Consider the following 19108-nt stretch of genomic DNA (forward strand, 5'->3'; position numbering starts at 1 on the left):
GAGGTTTTAGGAAAGAAGCCGACTCCATAACATAAAGCTGTAAAGTGGAGCAGCAAGTGCTGGGTAATGTAGGCACATTAGCCAGAAGATCCACTAAAGTCATTGATATAGGTGGCTACACTAAATAACAGGTATCTATGTGAATAAGCCTGTGGAAGAAGCTAATATCTAGGAATTTCCTAGAGAGGAGAAGTCAATGATTATAGCCTCAAAGGATAGGCTGATTCTCTTGTTAGGGGCTAACGCAGTTGGTGACTTGAAGTTGAAGCCAATGTTCATTCACCATCCCCCCAATCCGAGGGCTTCCCTCCCCCCCCATTTAAGTTGCATGTTTTGGGCAGCCGCCTATGGCTCAAAGGAGTGGTGCACCGGCCCCATATGTTGGAGGTGGTGGGTTCAGGCCCAGCCGGGGGCAAAAACTGCAAAAAAAGTGATTTTTTTTTTTTCTTTTTTGAGACAGAGTCTTAAGCTGTTGCCCTGGGTAGAGTCGTGGCATTACAGCTCACAGCAACCTCCAACTCTTGGGCTTAAGCAATTCTCTGCATGAGCCTCCCAAGTAGCAGGGACTACAGGCACCTGCCACAATGCCTGGCTATTTTTTGGTTATATTTGTCATTGTTGTTTGGAATGGGCTGGATTCAAACTTACCAGCTCTGGTGTACGTGACTGGTGCCCTAGCCACTGGGCTATAGGTGCCAAGCCTCAGTTATGCTTTTATTCTTTGGAATAATATCAGTTCCAGAAATCATTAAATAAAATATTAACAAATGATGATGTCAGAGTTCTAGAAATAAAAATATCCATCTACTGTAGTACAAGTCTAACCTTCTCAGATTCCATTCCCAGACATCTCCAATTGTACAGCTAATACTGAAAATTGCCATCTCCTATACCAAACTTGAGTTTTTCCAAGAATGTCTTATTTTCTGTATGGAGATTTCTCCAAGATCTAAACATAGACCTTCCATTTGACCCTGCAATCCCATTATTAGGTATCTACCCAGAAGAACAAGAATCATTTTACCACAAAGACATTTGCACTAGAATGTTTATTGTGGCTCAATTCATAATTGCCAAGTTGTGGAAGCAGCTTAAGTGCCTATCAACCCACGAATGGATCAACAAACTGTGGTATATGTATAGGGTGACCAGATGTCCCACTTTTTAACAATTTGTCCCGTGTCCTGTGACATTTTAAAAAAGTCCCAATTTTTGGAAAGAATGCACAAACAGGCGGGTGAATAGGAAGGGAATATATGGTTTTTGGCTGCCATGTGGCTATTTTGCCAGAATATGAGTTTTATATTATTTTTGTTAATTTTATAATGTTAAACTGTAATAATAACAAATAATTGTTGAGAAGTGATTGTCAAGAACTGCTTATCAAAGTTTGCATTGTTGTCAGGCCCTGCCCTGTCCTGTCCCTGTCCTGCCCCTGTCCCACCACCGCCCCCCCGCCATGTTTACCGCTTTACCAATGTTAAAATCTGGTCACCCTATATATGTATGCCATGGAATATTATGCAGACATTAAAAAAGTTTGAGACTTTACATCTTTTACATTTACCTGAATGGAGCTGAAATACATTCTTCTTAGTATCCCAAGAATGGAAAGATGAATATCCAGTACTCTGCACTAATATGAAACCAATATATAAACAATTACATGTTCCTAAGAACAATAAAACACTATTATAATCCAGTTCGGGGGTAGAGGGACGTGGTGGGGGGGACGTTTGGCAGAAGGAGGGAGGGCATTAGGTGGGCATTAGATCCCACCTAATGCCCACATTGTGAGGGTGTATAATATGCCCCCTGGGTGAGGGGCTCTTCTACAAATGGAACTTTACCATGAAAGTGAGAACAATGTAATCTAAATATTGTACCCTCATATTAATTTGAATAAAGTTAAAAAAACCCAGAATGTCTTATTTTCCATCAAATCCAATGCACTGAATACTTCAAATCCTTTCAAATTAGCCAGGATGAGCACATCATTCATCAGGTCCAACAGGGGTGTCTGTATATGAATGTTGTAGAAAGAGCTGGAGGTTTGAGGGTTTTGTGAACTGGGTGGTGCATCACCGTGGAGGGGAGTGTGTAGAAGCTCAGGAAGTTGGTCAGTTTCCCACTGGAGCTGTCTGGAAGTCTATAGAGCTTCATTGTTCTCTGTACACTCTTATTTCTACTCAAGTGAGAAAATTCGACTTGTAATTTTCTGTGGGTTAGTGATCTATGCCCGTATCTGCACGTGGCCACTGCCTTGGGCAGAACGCCATCCATCATGTACACAGCCTGAAAGATTCCCTCCAGGTTCACCCTCTGGTTATCTCTCCAATTAACACTGGGGCTACCCGCTTTGATCTCAGTTTCTTATGAACCCAAAGAAAGTTGATTTCTGCCCTCTTCTTCACACTGTCATAAATCCGAATGTTCTCTGGGACGGCACTTGTGAACCCCTCCAGTTTATCTGAAGACACTCTGACCCCGCAGTGCCCCTGGAGGAGCCAGCCTGGGGGACGCAGAGCCAGCAAGAGGAGCTCAGGGGAGTGTGAAAGCGGAGCAGTTCATCGATTTCCATGCAGTTCTCATTTAGGTGCGTGTCCGGCTCCTGGAGCACTTCAGTGTTACTCAAGTCTAAAGCGTCCCACATAAAACCCCGTGGCAAAGAATACGGTTCTTGGCTCACGTTGCCCTTAACTGGTTCAATTGCACCATGAGACGTTACGACTTGGTTTAGTTTGGGTACTGGCTATGCATCCCAGAACTGGTATCTGTGTTTTGCAGCCTCATTGATGCTCCCGGCTGGGCCTTGGCACGCGGATGAAGCTCCATTGCTCTCTGGATATCCTGCAGCTTCTGCATTGGGATGGTGGGATTCCTGGAAGGCTGCTGAAGTTTAATCTCCTGGGAATCAGAGGTGGACTTGCTGTCCCCGGAACTTGGTTTCTCCTTTTTTCTCTTCTGTTTCTTCTTTTTCTCTTTGGCTCCCACATCCCCTCCGGGACTTCCCTGGGTGTTCTGTCTCCTCATTGCCCCTGTCTATCTCGTTCGTTTTTCTGATTGTCCAGCTGCAGGCTCTGCAGGCTGGCTGCAAAGTCGCTGTCCTCCGCCGTTGCTGGGCTGGGGAGGCTGTGCTGGGGGCCTGGCCAGGAGGTGGGGGAAGGCGGCGTTGGGGTCCTGCTCTGGCAGCTCCCTGTAGTGCCATCTGAAGTCCTGCTGGAGTCCACTGGCCCGGGTGCCACACCCGGCACCACTCCTAGGGCTCTTAAGAGTTAAGCAAAATCTGTTCTTCCTGTGCGCTCCATAAATGAAACAACAAAGTCTGGATGATAGAATATCTGTTTACAGCGTAGTTTACTGAATATTTAAAGCCCACTATTGAGACCTGCCGCTCAGAAAAAAAAGATTTCTTTCAAAAATATTACTGTTGATTGAATTCTCATGGATGATTTTGAGGGGTGCCAGACTTCAGTGGAGGAAGGCACCGCAGATGTGGGGGCAACAACAAGAGAACTAGAAGTGAAGCCTGAAGATGTGACTGAATTGCCACAATCTCAGGATGAAACTTGATTGGATGAGAAGTTGTTTCTTAGGGATGAGCAAAGAAAGTGGTTTTTTGAGAGGGAAGGGCTGTTACGTGTGAAGACTCAGTGGAGACTCTACCAGATCTGGCATCTCTGCTTTCTTGTCCAGCATCTCCCAACATCTCCTGTTTTATCTGCTTGGAATATATGGTAATTTTAGAAATAGACATTATTCTTTCACACCTCTATTTTTTTTTTTTTTTGCAGTTCTGGGGTTGGGTTTGAATGCACCACCTCCAATGAATGGGGCCAGCGCCCTACTCCTTTGAGCCACAGGTGCCGTCTAACACACCTCTATATTTTGCTCTTGTTTTTCTTTCTTCCTTGAATATCCTCCCAGCTAACAGTCTATCTGGCTAACTCTACTTAGCCCGAATGTCCCCTCATCTTTGAAGCCCCTCTGATTTCCTCTGCTGATAGGGGTGCTCAGCATTCTGTGCTCCATTAAGCTTTATGAAACGCAGCCATCAAAACAATTACTTTGGAGCATAAATACTTGCGTCTCCCAACTGGACTCTGAGCAGTTACCTGATGTAGATGTGCAGCTCCCTGCGTACCCTTTAACCTTTATGAAATACAGGCATCAAAACAGTGGCTTGTTTCTCCTGATTGGACTCCGAGATCTAAGACTGTAGCTTTTAATTTGCATCTTCATAAACTCTGTGTCACAGAATGAAATGAATGAATGAATGCAAGATTGCCAAGGAACTTCTCAGTGAATCTTCAAAAACAGTTCTTTTACAGGAGATAATCGCTAAATCCAGTGAGTTAATATAGGCAAATTGAATGGCTTTGGCAAAAAAGTTCAGTTATCTGAATGGAAAATGAACTGAATTGCTTTTTTGCCTTGCTTACTGCTTTCTCTCCTATTTTGACGTTATGCATGTATGTAAAGTCACCAGAAGGAAGATTCTGCTCAGGGTCATTCCTTTTTTTCTGATAGGGTCACCCCCTAACACAGGACTGTAGAAGTAGCATAACAGCTCTTGTCCTTGAGCCTTTTAGCTTGTGTGTTTCAATGTGCTTTGCAGAGATTTTCCCAAGAGACTAGTTGCCTGCCCTGATTTGTCAGAGCTCTTGCCAGGACCCCAGAGTTGAGCTGCCTCAGGCACCCTCTCTGGGAAGGGGAGTTTTATTACCCAATAAAAATTGCCATGGAATTCCAAGAAATGTGATCTCTCAATTCATCAGGCTGTTGTCTACTGAGCTGTTTTCTTGTCTTGGTGCCTGGGACTAATGGCTGATGGGTTTGTACTATCTCCAGCTTTGGGAGAAACCCTGCCTTCTTTGCTTGGACATCTTAGGACTGAGGCTCACACCAGATTGTGGCTGAGCTGAGGGTGCTCTGAGTTCCCACCCTGCAGGCTGCCCTGGTGCGTGAGGATGGTTGGTCCTCAGGATGGAGCCCTGCCTGGCCACCAGGAGAACATGGGTGAAGCACAGGAGGGGCTCTCAGGGATGCTGGGCCCCTGCTGGCTTCTGGGAATCTGTGTTGGGGTGGGGTTTTCTTCCTTCCTTGAAGTCAGGATCTACCTCACCAAACCTGTAAGAGCCAAATGCCTCTAAACTTCAAGAGTGTGGCAAGAAGTAGAGGAATAGTGTTTTGAACTTGGGCAGAGCTGAAGTGGATTTTCTTTTTCACTTCTGAGATAGGGCCCAGGATCCCTGCAGACTATTGTGAGGACTCAGTGCGGGAGCGTTTTGGTAGACCTCTTGGCACATTCTAGGCCCTCAAGATTTAATACTCAACATTTGTGAGTATCAGGTCTGACCAAACATCTGAGAAATACTTGAGGGCACAGAAGGAGAGAATGGATTTTTCATTTTGCATGCTGGATTAGTGAGGTGGCTGAAATTACTAGTATCATGTTAACTCAGCAAGTCCTCAGGCTCTGTGTGAGTTTTAGTCCTTTCCCCAGAGGATCTGCTCTCGGGGGGGCATCTCTGGAAAGGAGCGGGAGGGCAGGAAGCCTGACTTCTTGTCTTGGCTGTGCCCTCAACCATGTGTATGACCTTGGGTGAATTGCTTGCCTCTGCTTCCAGACGCAGTTGGAAGGATGGGAAGCAGCATTATGAGCCAATTGCAGGGTACTTTATAATTGAGAATGGGTGCCATGCCTGTGGGTAGGGGATGGCTCTTCCCTTTCTATTAGCAAGCTATTTAATTACCACAGTCACAAAGAAATAACTTAGAAGCACAGAGGAGAAACACTGCTGTTAAAGCGATTTCATATCCATTTCCAGAGGTTCTGAGGAAAGACTTTGAAGTCAGCTGAGACATTTTACACCTGTTCCCCTGTCAGGTATTGGGCTAGTGGCGTTTAGATTTGAATTTCACAAGTCCATGAGTCAGTTTATTCCTTAGCCCTTAGATAATGCTTTACCAGGATAAGCACATTTTAAAGGTGAAAATCTCTCAACTATGTTAAAAAGGCAGGTGCAAAAGACTGGACAGTAATATACTAAATGTTAACTGATGGCTGAGTAGCAGGTTCTGGATGGATTTGTCTTTTTTCCTTATACTCACTTGTACTTTCTGAGGTTTTAGTACATGCAGTCCGTGGACATGAACAAGATAGGTTCTGTGGGTTTGTTTTTAAGTTGAATTTATATGTAAGTTGGAGCAGGTGCATTTACCTATTACCTGTAATAGCTTCAGTTTGTAAGTGTGGGTCATAGTCGGATGTTTGTAGCTCAGCGACTTACTGTAATAATCTTTGTTCCAAGTGTGAGTTGTATTTAAGTCAGATGTTTATAACTCAGAGACTGCCTGTAGTGGGTTTTGCTTTAAAAAATATATACACCTCTACCCACAATGCAAATGTAGTGCTATTATTTAATATGAGAACTACGGGATTTAAAGAGTTTGTGACTTGCCAGGAAGCTAAAGAGAGCTAATATATCTGGAAAATCCCAGAAGGCAGGTCCAGCCAGGCTGTGAAACTATTCCTTAGCCCCTCCTTCTTCCTGCTCAGAGCTGGATGCAGTGACCAGACTCCCCTTCTGGCCCAACTTTCTGTATGAGCTGGGCATTTGGCAAGCATCACACACCAGTTTCAGTGAGTCTGGAGGATTAATGAGCTCCTCAAACTCAACTTTGTCTCCTAAAATGTCCTTTCAAACTATAGATTCTAAATATGACCTACCACAGCCTTTTGCCACCTTCCTCTATCCTTCTGATTTGTATGTGTGCTCAAACACATCTCAAGCAATGCCTGGATTCCTACTGCGGAGTCAGAGTTTAAGGCCAAAGTTGCCAGAAACACAGCTTTGTGAAAAAGCTCAGCAGTCTCACAGCAGGGAAATGACTCTAGCCTGACCCAGTGTCCAGGGCTCTGTGTACATGAAGCTTTTTCAATTGTTCTAATTGTTCTAACGTGTAAACACTTGAGCGAATCAGAATGTTCAAAGACTTGAGACCTTTTCCTTATTTTGGACAGTGATGCCACCAGGCTGTTTTCCTCTTGCACCGAGTCCTGGTGAGATGTCTCTTCAGTTAATGCCTTACACCGCCACACCTCATCATCATGTAACCAGACACCTGTCATTGCTTTCTCCACTTCTAGACTCTTATCCCTCCACTCCACACACTCTTGTCTGATAAATCCTCCCAGAAAATAGAGTTGATCAGGTCACTTCCAATCCTAAACCTTCATCAGCTCCTTATTGCCCTCACTGAAGTCAGCAGCTAACTCAGCCCTTCCCAGTATTATTTGTGGCCTCATGTGTACCCCCAGGCCAAGAGCTGTGGACTATCCCATCAAGTGCCCCATGTCTTCTCCTTCGTGAGCCTTTGCTCAGACACCCCCCTTCACCTTTTCCACTCATCCCTCACATGTAAAAGCCCACCCATTATCATCGCTTGGGGGTTATTTCCTCATGAAGTCTGAATTTATCACATACCTTTATACTTCCCCTCCCACATGAAAACAAATATGTCCCTATTTCTTTCCTCTGAGGTCAGTTTAGCATGCTAGAAAATTCTTCCTTTTGTTTTAATAGTATATTAAGCAATTTGCTTATTAATCTGCTTGGTTAATTGGGACATCCCTGGGTGCGGTGGTAGTGGCAAGACTATCTCTCTCTTTTGGGTCTTTTCATACTGTCTAGCTCAGTGCCTAGAACCTACATTTGTTAAATGTAATTGAATACTAGGCATTCAAAAGTGGCTTTTAAGGAGGCATTTAGAATAGATTCAAGACACATAAGATTCTAAGTTTTCTTAATATTATTTGTCAAGAGTGAAAAGCAAAATTCTATGCTCTCCTACTATAGTACAGTCCTATGTATGAAGTGATAGTCCTTTGCAGCTAAGACGATCAGCCCTAGAAATCTTCCTCATTTTTCAGCCAGAGTAAACATTCCTTGAAGAGAGAGTAGCTTCAGTTCCGTGAGAAAATAGGAACATGAAGAGATGGGGATGTATGAAGAGATCTTTGTTCCTGGGCAAATTATTTAATTTCTCTGGTAGAATTCAGGTTCTCCATCTGCAAAATGTTGGTACATCTGCCTAAGCTATTGTGTGAGTTGTGGATGATGGATGGATGTATCTCAAATGGTGCCTGGTGTACAGTAGGCATGCCAAAAATGCAATAACGGGCAATTATTTTCCTAGCCAGCAAACATAGTTCAGTTAGAAAGTGGTGCATCTGCAGGTGCAGCTGCAGACTGAAAACCAACTTTATTTCAAAAGCTCACCTTGCACAATGGCTCTTATTAAAATGTGAGATTGTTTATAAAGCAGAAGATTGCTTGACAGCTGACCCTGAAAATAACAGCTTGAGCTCAAGCAGGAAGGGCCAGATGTGTTGTGCTGTTCCAAGCTGGGCATCTTCTTAGCAGGTGAGCTCTTTAGCCCAGAATGAGCAGATGTTGGCCTTCTGGGGCAAGAAGGCAGGGGAGGGTCCGGTTTGCTCTTCCACAGTGAGAGTGGCTGTGAAAGATTTGGCTTGGGAGCTGTCACATGTGCAGGGCTTAAAAATAGAATTTAAAAAAAGTCATCAGGCTCTTTGCCTCTCTGTTGCAGAGCAGGTGTGAGCCTGGGTTGGGTGTGGATCTAAGAAAGGGCCAGAAAAGAGAATTGAGTCAACTAGACAGCTGGGAATTGGATGCCTACCGTGTATCAGGCACTGCTTCTGGGTGCTTGGGGCAGCGAAGTGGGGAATGGTGGTACAAAGATAAGATCTAGTCTCACCTGAGTCTAGAATAATCTTTTTTAAACTTTATTTTTCATGAGTCCTGGACGCCTTTGTAGAAACGGTCAAAGTTTTAGACTTTCTCCAAGGAAAAATATATACACACACACACATGCTATTTTATGTACAATTCCAGGAGGCTCATAGGTTCCCTGAAGTTTAAGGACCCTCATTTAAGAATTCTTTATTCATTACTAGTAATTACAATCTAGTGGAAAGCAAACTTGGATGCTGGATTCAGACACGCCTCTTGGTTCAAGTTTGTGTTCCACCCCTTACCCACTGTGTATTTCATTGAATGAAAGAAAGATCTTGGATAACTTAACCTCTCTAAGGTTTGGACATCTCAGGGATAGCAGCAGCAGCATATGGAGTTGTAGTGAAGATAAGTTAATAACAGCCACCATCAGCACTGTGCCGGTGTGTGGTAAATGATCTATACATGCTAACGTAATTATTATCAGTGAGCCTGAGATGGAGGAGGCACTAGTGTATAGCAGGAGATACATTCCCCTGGGCATCTGAGAGGAAAGTGTGAACCACAGTTCTCAGTTGTATGTAAAAGAATCGTGAAAAACAACACAGTGGGGGCTTCTATCTGTTGTTATAGACAACACATTTATGGTACCTTTGTCTCATGCCAGTTCATAAAAGAAGGCAACCACAGCAGCCTTCCCCGGGGGTCTTCAGTGGTTAGATGGCCCATGCAGATGACCTCATTGGCAGGAGTAAATCTGTCTCCGTGACAGTTAAGTACTGATGGAGTTAAGATTCATCGGCAGTAATGAAGACAAATGTTAAGATGATGACGATCACAGCTCTGGGCTTTTGAGGTGTTCTCGTGGGCCAAGCGTCATGCTAAGTGCTTTGTGTTTGTTTAGGTCTGTGGTTTCGTGGGGTCCTGCCTGACAAAGCTGAGGACTTTCACTCGGTGCCTCGGAGGGCAGCAGGCTGTGTGTGCACGGCCAAAGCCAGTTTCTTATCAGCTTTCACTCATTCGACTTCTTTCAGAGCCATGAGTTGTTTCTCTCTTTTTTTTTAAAAAAACATTTTTGGAATGTCCTTGTTGAAAAATGAAGGTTTATCACGTAGAGTGTAAGATTACAACCACAAGCTTCAGCAAAAAGTTTCTGAGCTTGGGGGAGAGTTACAATTAGCCTCATAAAGAGCACAGATGAAAGTCTTTCTCATAGTTACAATCAAAGACACTTTAGGCCACTCTTTCCTCAGAGGAATAGTTGCTTTTTATGGCACGTTTTAAAGTTTTATTTCAAAAACAGTCAGCATCTTAAAGCAGAATGCTCTGGGCTCCCCAGGACTTCCCTGAACAATGTGTTTGCAGTTTTCTCCACGGTGTTAACAAGTTTCTGGTGACAACGTGAGCGGCTACCCTCACGGGCCTGTGCGCAGAATGAGTCAGCCCAACTTTCCCGAGCTCAGAGCAAGGACACCCCCGTTGTCTCCCTGTTATTTTCTTCTGAGAGGACAGTTCAGAGTCAGCATTATTGGGTTAGCGATTGCCTTTCTCAGTTAGGGAAACTGAGGCTTACAGAAGGGATGAACCCCAGTCCTGTCCCCAGAACTCTTTTTCAATATTCCGTGTTCAAGTGCCCCTCAAACTCAAGAGACCAGTTTCTCGCCAGTATCGTGGGTCGGGAAGCTTCCTAATTCTATCCTGTGTCCGTATGCACACGGTGGGTGTATGTATGTGTGTATTTTAACTTAAATACTTAAATATCCGATGTCTTGCCCTGGGACGCAGGCACTGTGACCACCTTTTCTGATAATGACCTTTCACTGCACACCTCCGTGTGGCATGGAGTGACTAGCCGTCTGACCGCACCGAGCCCTGCAGTGCTGCCGTGGTGAGCGTGCAGCTGCATTTGCGTGGGGTTTCGGGGGAGTGGGGCCTCCTTACAGCTCACTGGGTTGGCTGGCTTCACTTCGGCTCCGGTCCTTTCTGGGGATCCTGCTGTCCCTCAGCGTGGTTTTCAGTTTGCACTAGGTTCTATCATCCAAAGAGTGTTTTTCATATCCCCTCCACCCAATGTGGTTTCTGGAATGACTAGACAAAAGCCTGGGCTGACTTCACGTGGCAGTGCTCCTCTCTTACACAATGCACAGAACCTCTGTGGGGCCTTCTTGCGAGTCTCTGTGCCTGCAGCTCGTTCCTGGTCCCTCCACATTGCTCTCGGGGTCTAGCTTTGTTACACACCACATCACATCAGCCACGGTTAAAATCCTCTAAGCTGCGTCCTTGCCTAGAGTAGGGAGGGCAAATGATTCCATTTCAGGTGCCAATTCCAGTTGATTGGTGGTGGCTGGCTGAAATGTGGCCTGTCTGAAGTTCAAAAAAGAGCCATGATTAGTAACATCTGACGGGTGCAGAGAGGTAGTGGCAGCAGGTGGGCCACTGGTCCCTGGCCAAGAGGACAAGGTCTAAATGTTTTAAGCACAGCCCTGAAGACAGACTCTCCCGGTCTGGTGTCTGTTCATTTGTCCAGATTCACTTACCTCTCCCCAGCTCGCCCTCCCTCCAGGCCCTGCTGACCCAGCTCCCATGCTGGCACATTGACATGGCTTTGCACTTGGCCAGCTTCTGTCAGAAACCCCTTGCCTCCTATTTCTCCATTGCCACCTGATTCTACTATTAGTGTCTGTGAAGCCTCTCCTCGTTCTTGTCCCTGAGCCACACCCCACAGGTTACTTTCTTCCATTTTCTCGCTGCACTCTGCATCTACGTAATACCATCAGCAGGTCATACCGTGCTCATTTAGTCATGTCAGCTCTCCAGCTACGCTACTGGGAGGAAAACGAATACTGATTGAGCGCCTTCACTCTCCCAAACTCCCGGGAATGCCCCCAGAGTACAAAGAGGGGGATTTTAAAGCTGACACTGGTATAAACCCTGCTCTTCCTGTGAGGATATGTTATTTCTTTGAGTCTCAGGCTGCAGTACTCCCCATCTGTGGTTTTGCTTTCCAAAGTTTTAGTTAACCTATGATCAGCTGTGGTTCACAAATATTAAATAGAAAATTCCAGAAATAATTCATAAGTTTTAAACTGTGTGCCCTTCATAGTAGCATGATGAGATCTCTCACCGTCCTGCTCTGTCCTGCCCTGGACATGATTCACCCCATGGTTCAGTGTATCCATGCTGTATCGGGTACCCAACCTTTTCTGTGGAATATGGGAAGAATAAGAGTTATCTTGGGCTACACAGTAAATATACAAACACTAATGAAAGCTGATTAGCCAAAGAAATGTGTGTGCATACTTTTTTTGACATCTGACACTACAGATAAGCAAAAAAAAGTCCTCACTAAATCAGCGTGCCCCTGGCAGGCTGCAGGTTGGACTCCCCTGCTTAGATGCTACCCGCCTGTTAGTCCCTGGATAGTCATCTTGGTTATCAGAGAGAACATAGTGTATATAGGGTTCTGAACTAGCTGCAGTTTCAGGTATCCACTGTAGGTTTGGAATGTATGCCCTGCAGATAAGGGGGGATGACTGTATTCATATGATAAATTAGAAATCATTAATCCTTACATTGCCAAGTTCATGAGGGGTTTAGAAACAGTAAGATTTTAACACATAGTAAGTTCTCAATAAATGGTAATTTTTTAAATCTAGTTTATGTTTAGACCAATTCTGTGAGATGTAAGAGGAGGACTTAATTTTCTAAAAAAAAAAAGTGCAACTGAGACTCAAATTATTTCATTTGGGTAATAGATCAATAAGTGACTGTTAGAGTTTAAACTCATTGGCCGCGGAGAGTTACGTGGACCTTTCTTCCTTTTATCTTTTTTTTTTTTTTAGAGAAATAGTTTTAAATTTAAAAGTTATGAAACAGTACAAATAATTCTGTGTCCCCATCACATTGCCCAGATTTTCCAGTTGTTCATACATATCCTAATTTTTTGGTCGAGCTCTCTTCCTCTCTCTCTCCCCATGCACATAGACACGTACACAACATACATCTATTTCTGAAACTATGACTTCTCCAGCCTAGTACTAAAAATCCTCTTGTGTTATCGTTAGAGAGCAAGCCCCAATTTATCAGCATATATACAACACTCCCCACCATGTACTTCACATTCCCTGTTCACATTTCACCAACTGTCCTAACAATGTCATTTTCTTTTTTTCTTTCTGGTCCAGGATCCTATCTAGGCAATTAAAAAAAAAAATTAAATCGTAGCTGTGTACATTAATGCAATCATGGGGTACAATGTGCTGGTTTTATATACAATTTGAAATATTTTCATTAAACTGGTTAAGATAGGCAATTGTTGTATTTAATTACTACACTCATCAGTCTCCTTGAATCTGGTATTGTTTCTTCGTCTGTACTTGTGTCTCATGCCTTTCTCAGGTCTTTTCTTCTGTAGGGTGACCTTCCAATGGTGTCCACCCAGTGTTTCCTCATCAACCCTAAGCCATTCCCTCTTGGGAGGAAATTACAGACATGGTGCTGAGCTCTTCTTGGTGCATCAGATCCAGGGGCACATGATAATGACCCGTCTTACTCCTGATGATGTTAACATTGAGAATCTGGTCAGGGATCACCTAGATTTCTCTACTGTAAAGTTACCATGACCCCTTTGTATTTGATTACTATGGGGAGACATTCTGATACTACACCAATATCCTGCTTCTTATCAAAACTTCACCCATCACCCTTAGCATCCGTCCTTGGTTGAATTGATCCACCCAAATCTACTACCATCACCACCACCACCACCACGATGGTTGCCAGATGGTGATCTGTTTCTGTCATTTCTTCTACATTTATTCTACTGTGAGAAAGAGATTTCCCTTCTCCCTCATTTATACATACATATATATACATTCATATATGTATATTGGTCTTTCAGTATGGACTCATGAGTCTACTTTATTCAATGGGTTCTAACCTATTGCTATCATTACTTATTTTAATGATCAAATTGTTCTTTGAGCTCCTTCAAGTTGGCTCCCATGTCTTCCCATGTCCTTGAGATATACCCATAATTCATTATTTCCTGACTTTCTGACACAAGATGTTCCAGGCTTATATTTTTTTCCTGTCCTAATCCTCATATCAACTTTTCTTCCAACAGATATGATTCCTTTTGTTGGAGGATGATATTTAGAAACCAGGATCTCATTGCTCACTATGCTCATTGCTTCTCTCTCTCTACATACAATACATATAAATATATACATGCACACATGTACAAGTACATGGAAAATAACTATCCCTATATCTGTGTGTATACATTAAAAACCCATCAGTTCATACCAATACTTCCAATTCTAATCCAACACTTGAGAGTTCTTTTTAGCTTTCCTCATTTCATGTTTAGAAATCCTTTCTAAGAGTGAGAACCTGCTCCTTTTACATGGAATATATATATCCTGTCTTCTTAACTCTTCTGACTGTCTCTCTGTCTGTTACTATTATATCACTTGACCCTTGACTGCCTGCTTTCTTGGCCATCAGGGCGCACTGCCACCAAAGTCTTCATAAGACATAAGACTCCAACTTTTTGCATACCAGGCACCAATGACAAGAAGGGGAGATGGTGCTAGGGGTGTGCTTTTAAGCCAAGGAATATATGCATTATTTTTCTTTCTGACCCTATCAATCAACAAAGCACGTAATACATAATAGGAGCTTTGTGATGATTGTATGAATGAATAAATGGGCAAATAATGAGAAAACTGTACAATTATTGTGCATTGTTTAGTGTGTAAACATTACATTGGGGTTATCAAAGAATAAGGACATAATAGGTAAGACCAAGAATCTTCTGTATCTGAGAAGATAAGATTTTTGTTTCCTTTTTACCCAAGCAAGTAGCTTTGGAAGGCTACAAAAGAAAGAGTGATGGGTGAAGTGACAGGAATATCTGCTCAAGCAGCCAGGTGAGCTGAATGAAACTCTGGTATGCAGTCAGTTGACAGATGAAGCAGCCAGCTTGTCATCTTATCCAGCACAGCACTGGGCACACAAGGGCTCCTTAACCAGAGGGTATAAGGATGATAAGCATAAGACATGGTGTAAGCTTTGGTTTTTTTACTTTGAGATTCCTATGTGTGTGTGCAGCGAGAAATAGCTAATACAAGGCAATGCTCCTGTCCACTTATGTGTTTCTGAATTTCATTTGGCTTGCAGTGTTCCTTGGTATCCTTTCCAACTCTGCTGGGATGTACAACTTTACGGCAACTGTGCCGAATGCTACTGTAAAGGTTCTAGTAATTGCTAGTACTTTGGATTCAGTGGTTCTTCTGTAATAGTGTACAGCTTTAAATAAGCATACATATTATTAGCTTTGTGCATAACTAAAACCAGTTATCATCCCATTAGATTTCTCACCCTTACATGACAATGACCTGTATTGACAATACATAAAAATGCATTGTTTTGTTGAATTGTTATTTTTTTTTATTTTATTAAATTTTCTTTTTGCTTTTATTTTATTTTATTTTTATGGAGACAGAGTCCCACTTTGTGTCCTTCAGTAGAGTATGTAGCTCACAGCAACCTCTGCCAACCCCTGGGTCCCTGGGTTTAAGTGATTCTCTAGCCTCAGCCTCCCAAGCAGCTGGGATTACAGGCGCCTGCCAGAACGCCCGGCAATTTATGGTAAAGACGAGGTCTCCCTCTGGCTCTCCCTCTGGCTCATGCTGGTCTCGAACCTCTGAGCACAGGTGATTCACCCACCTTGGCCTCCCACAGGGCTGGGACAATAGGCGTGAGCCACCATGCCTGGCCTTGTTGAATTGTTTTAACAACAGATTTTGTTGGGTGGTCACTTAAACTACTCCCCAAATCCCATTTCTCTTGCCTATTTTCCACCATTGGTGACCAAAGAAGCCTTGATTTTGTAGCTCCTCCTGCAAAAGGCTTTCTGCTCTGATTGTAGTCAGTGAGCGGGCTTGTGGAAAGCCTTTTTCATTTTTCCTTTGTCTAATCACAGAGGATGGGCTCCGGAGTCCCTGGGCTGCTGATGCTCAGTTCTCTAAGTAGACTTTTTCTCCCTGTGTGCCCTCTGGGTTGGAAATGGTCATGGCCTTAGACCCTGCAGGACTCACGACTTAGTGCAGGGTGGATACAGGAAACGGAAAAAGATGTAGGGATTGGGCAGGGGGCGAAAGAGCAAAAGGGAGAGAATGAGGAACGAGGAGGAATTTGTCAGAGCTGGGGGAGGCCTACTCTGGGTGCCTCAGGCTTCTTAGAGACTCAGACAGGGAGGCTTCCGGTCCATGCCCTGGTGAGGGCCGTCTATGCTTTTTTTGGTTGAGCTGGTTTTGTGATATAACATGACTCACCACTGCAGATGTTGAATCTTTTTGTAGGTCTTGGAGTCTAAGAATGGGTATTATAAAGATAAAAGATAATAAAAAATTCAGAACTGGGTGTGGTAAATAGCATTCAATAAATATCAGGTATTTATATTGTCATGTTTAAAGCTATACAGAGTCTACACATTCATGAACAAAAGGCCTTTGCCCTATGGAGAACAGTCTTCAGCTAGTTTTCTTTTCTTTTTCTTTTTTATTAAATCATAAACACATAGATCATGTGTGCATTAATGCACTTATGGGGTCCAATGTGCTGATTTAATATAGAATTAGGAACGCATACATCACACTGGTTAATATATACCTCATCTTGTTGACATATTGTGTTAAGACATTTAGACTCTGTACTGATAGATCCGACATGTACCCTTGCATTACGCACCATTGGTGTGATCCCACCATTCACCCTCCCTCGATCGATCGAGTCTTCAGCTAGTTTAATAGAAATGTATGGGTATTTGTTTTTATAGAGATTTGAGACAAGAAAAAAAAAAGAGGGCTACTCTGCAAAGATTATATGAGAGCTGAGAACTTAATTTTATGAATCTTATTTTTTTTGGTAAAGGAAAGCTATCTTTTACCAGAAATCAAAAATGGAATTAACACCCACTGTATGTGTATATCTGCCTGTTCTCTCCTCACACCTCCTCGTTCCCTTGAACTTTGCCAGCATCTGGGAGGTCCAGTAAGAAATGCTCTTTAAATCCTCTGCATTCTTCCAGAAGCCCAAGAGATTTAGCAAGTTCTGATTTTAGCTAAAACATATAAACCAAAAAGTACAATTACTTCAACTTGGGTCTTTATATCAGAAATCTTCGTGTGTTTGTCAAGGAACAAAAGCAAAACTGGCTCATTTGTTATTGATTACTGGTCAATCAATATAAAGCAGGATATTTATTTGGAGATGGGAGAATAGGTTGACTTTAACATTTTATACTGCTATAGTTTATTGAATGTGTGGGTTTTACACTATCAGTAAACTTTAACTTCCGGAGAGAATATATTGAAAAAGTACAATTGGGAAAGGGTGGTTTAAACATTTTTCCCCTTTGGGCTAAACATCTGAGGAGAAATAGAGAAAAAAAATCATTAATGAAGTCAGAGACCGGTTTGACATGTTGAATTATGAACACACAGCACAGGGACGTAATTTTGGTCCAGCTGCTCAGCTGTGGCAATAATTAAACTCAAAGTCCAGCCTCCCACATTTCAGGGGTGGAGACAGTGATTTCTGTCTCTAAGAATCAAATGCTTATTTAAAAATACTTAAGGTAATGTACATAGTCATGATTTAATAAAGAAAAAAAACAAGTACTTAAGGTACTCAAAGGAATAAACCTAGTGAAGGAAGGCTATTTTTCTAAAATCATTCCACTCATTGTTTAAATTATTTCTTTCTCTTTAATGACATTATGGGAGATTTTGTTCAAATTTTGGAATGTTCCATAGAGGCAGGCAGAAAAAAATAGATTACATTTTTTTGATAGCAGATACAACAGTTGTTGAAATTTTGGTTTTCAGTTGAATTCTGAAGGTTTTAAGAATTGAAGCAAGTGGCATTGGAATGTGGGGACTATTCAGGTTATGATGGTAGAGTTGGTAGCTTAGGAGCTGGGGAGAAAATCCCCACTGTTTGAATTAGGCATTGGCTACTGGATTCAGATCTTTTGTCCACATATCTTTTGTTTTGCCTCTGACTCCTGTTCTGGGCAAAATGCTCCTTCTGTGGCCAGTCAGGTGGGAGGGAAGGTGGGGGATGGGTAGAAGGACTGGGGCATCCAAACCAGAGGGGCAGAAAGCCCAGCAGAGCCACTTCTCTCTGTTACTCACAGCATGAGGCAGGCTGTGTGTAGAGAAGGAAAGTCCCCTGGAATCATGATGTGGGAAGACCCTACAACTGAATTAAAAATCTGGCCTGTAGGCTGAAAGAACTCAGCACCAAGTTTGGGGGCTTAAGGCAGTAGGACATCCGTAAACACTGTGAAGTGTCTAGTAAGCTTCTTGAGAAGAGGACTTCGGAAGGCACATGAGGACTCCAGGACTTTGAGTAACTCTGTGTACAATCATAAAAAACATGCTGGTTCCCCAGAGAGGGATGTGGGGGACACTGGACATTTTCGTGAGGGGGATGGATGCTCTTTCACATTTTGGCCCTACTCAAGTTGTCACCAGTTCACCTGCAGAAACTCAGAGCAGAAATCTGGAGCCGTGTCATGTGCATGCAGGTAGATTTGGGTAGGGAGCAGTGGCAGTGATCACTGTAGCCCACGGCCGGTGTTTATTTACAGACTCAACTAGGGCTTCCACTTCTTTCCTGGAACTTGGAGCTAAGAGGGGATTTTAAGACCTTTTAAGAACTACTGCTTGGGGGTAATCTGATCTCCAAGAGGGCAGCTGAGGGTCATCCTAGCCAGCCTCTGAGCTTCCCCTAGAAGGGAGTAGTGAAAGCACAGTGCTTCATTATTATTTATGCGAATGAGGACAGGGATGTGTGTAGGGAGATACTTAGTGAGTGGCTGACGGTCAGCTGGCTGATGGAAGTTAATGTGGTGGTGAGCATTACTGTTATCTTTTTACCTTAATTAATTATGAGACATTGAACATGTTGACACATCAAGCCAAACATCTGGGGTTTCATGAGTGGTGGCGTTTACCCAGCTGTTCATTCCCCCGTGCTTTCCAAGCGAGATCTCTGCTCACTAGGTCTTATTCATTCACAAGCTTAGGAAGGCAGAGGACACACCATCCTCAACTCCAAGCTCTGCGCTTATGGATAGAGGAATGTTCCCATAGCCTGAGTGACGGACTCAAGTTTTCCTCAGAAGATCCTGGGATACGATGAAAGGAGCATCTCTTTAGGAGTCAGCAGAACAGGCATGAGTCCTGGTTTTACCGCTGACTGTTCTGTGACACCGAGCATGTTGTTCGCCCCACTGGCCTCACTTCCTCATCTGGGATATCAGTGGCGGTGGCAGT

At 43.3% G+C, this 19108-nt stretch overlaps 1 pseudogene; it reads right to left on the reverse strand.

The window, feature by feature from the left end:
* Positions 1–804: 804 nt before the first annotated feature.
* LOC100950041 lies at positions 805–11499 on the reverse strand (annotated as a pseudogene).
* Between the last annotated feature and the right edge of the window lie 7609 nt (positions 11500–19108).

The sequence above is a fragment of the Otolemur garnettii genome, unplaced genomic scaffold, assembly GCF_000181295.1.
Source record: "Otolemur garnettii isolate 467f Iridium unplaced genomic scaffold, OtoGar3 scaffold00006, whole genome shotgun sequence".
Taxonomy (NCBI): domain Eukaryota; kingdom Metazoa; phylum Chordata; class Mammalia; order Primates; family Galagidae; genus Otolemur; species Otolemur garnettii.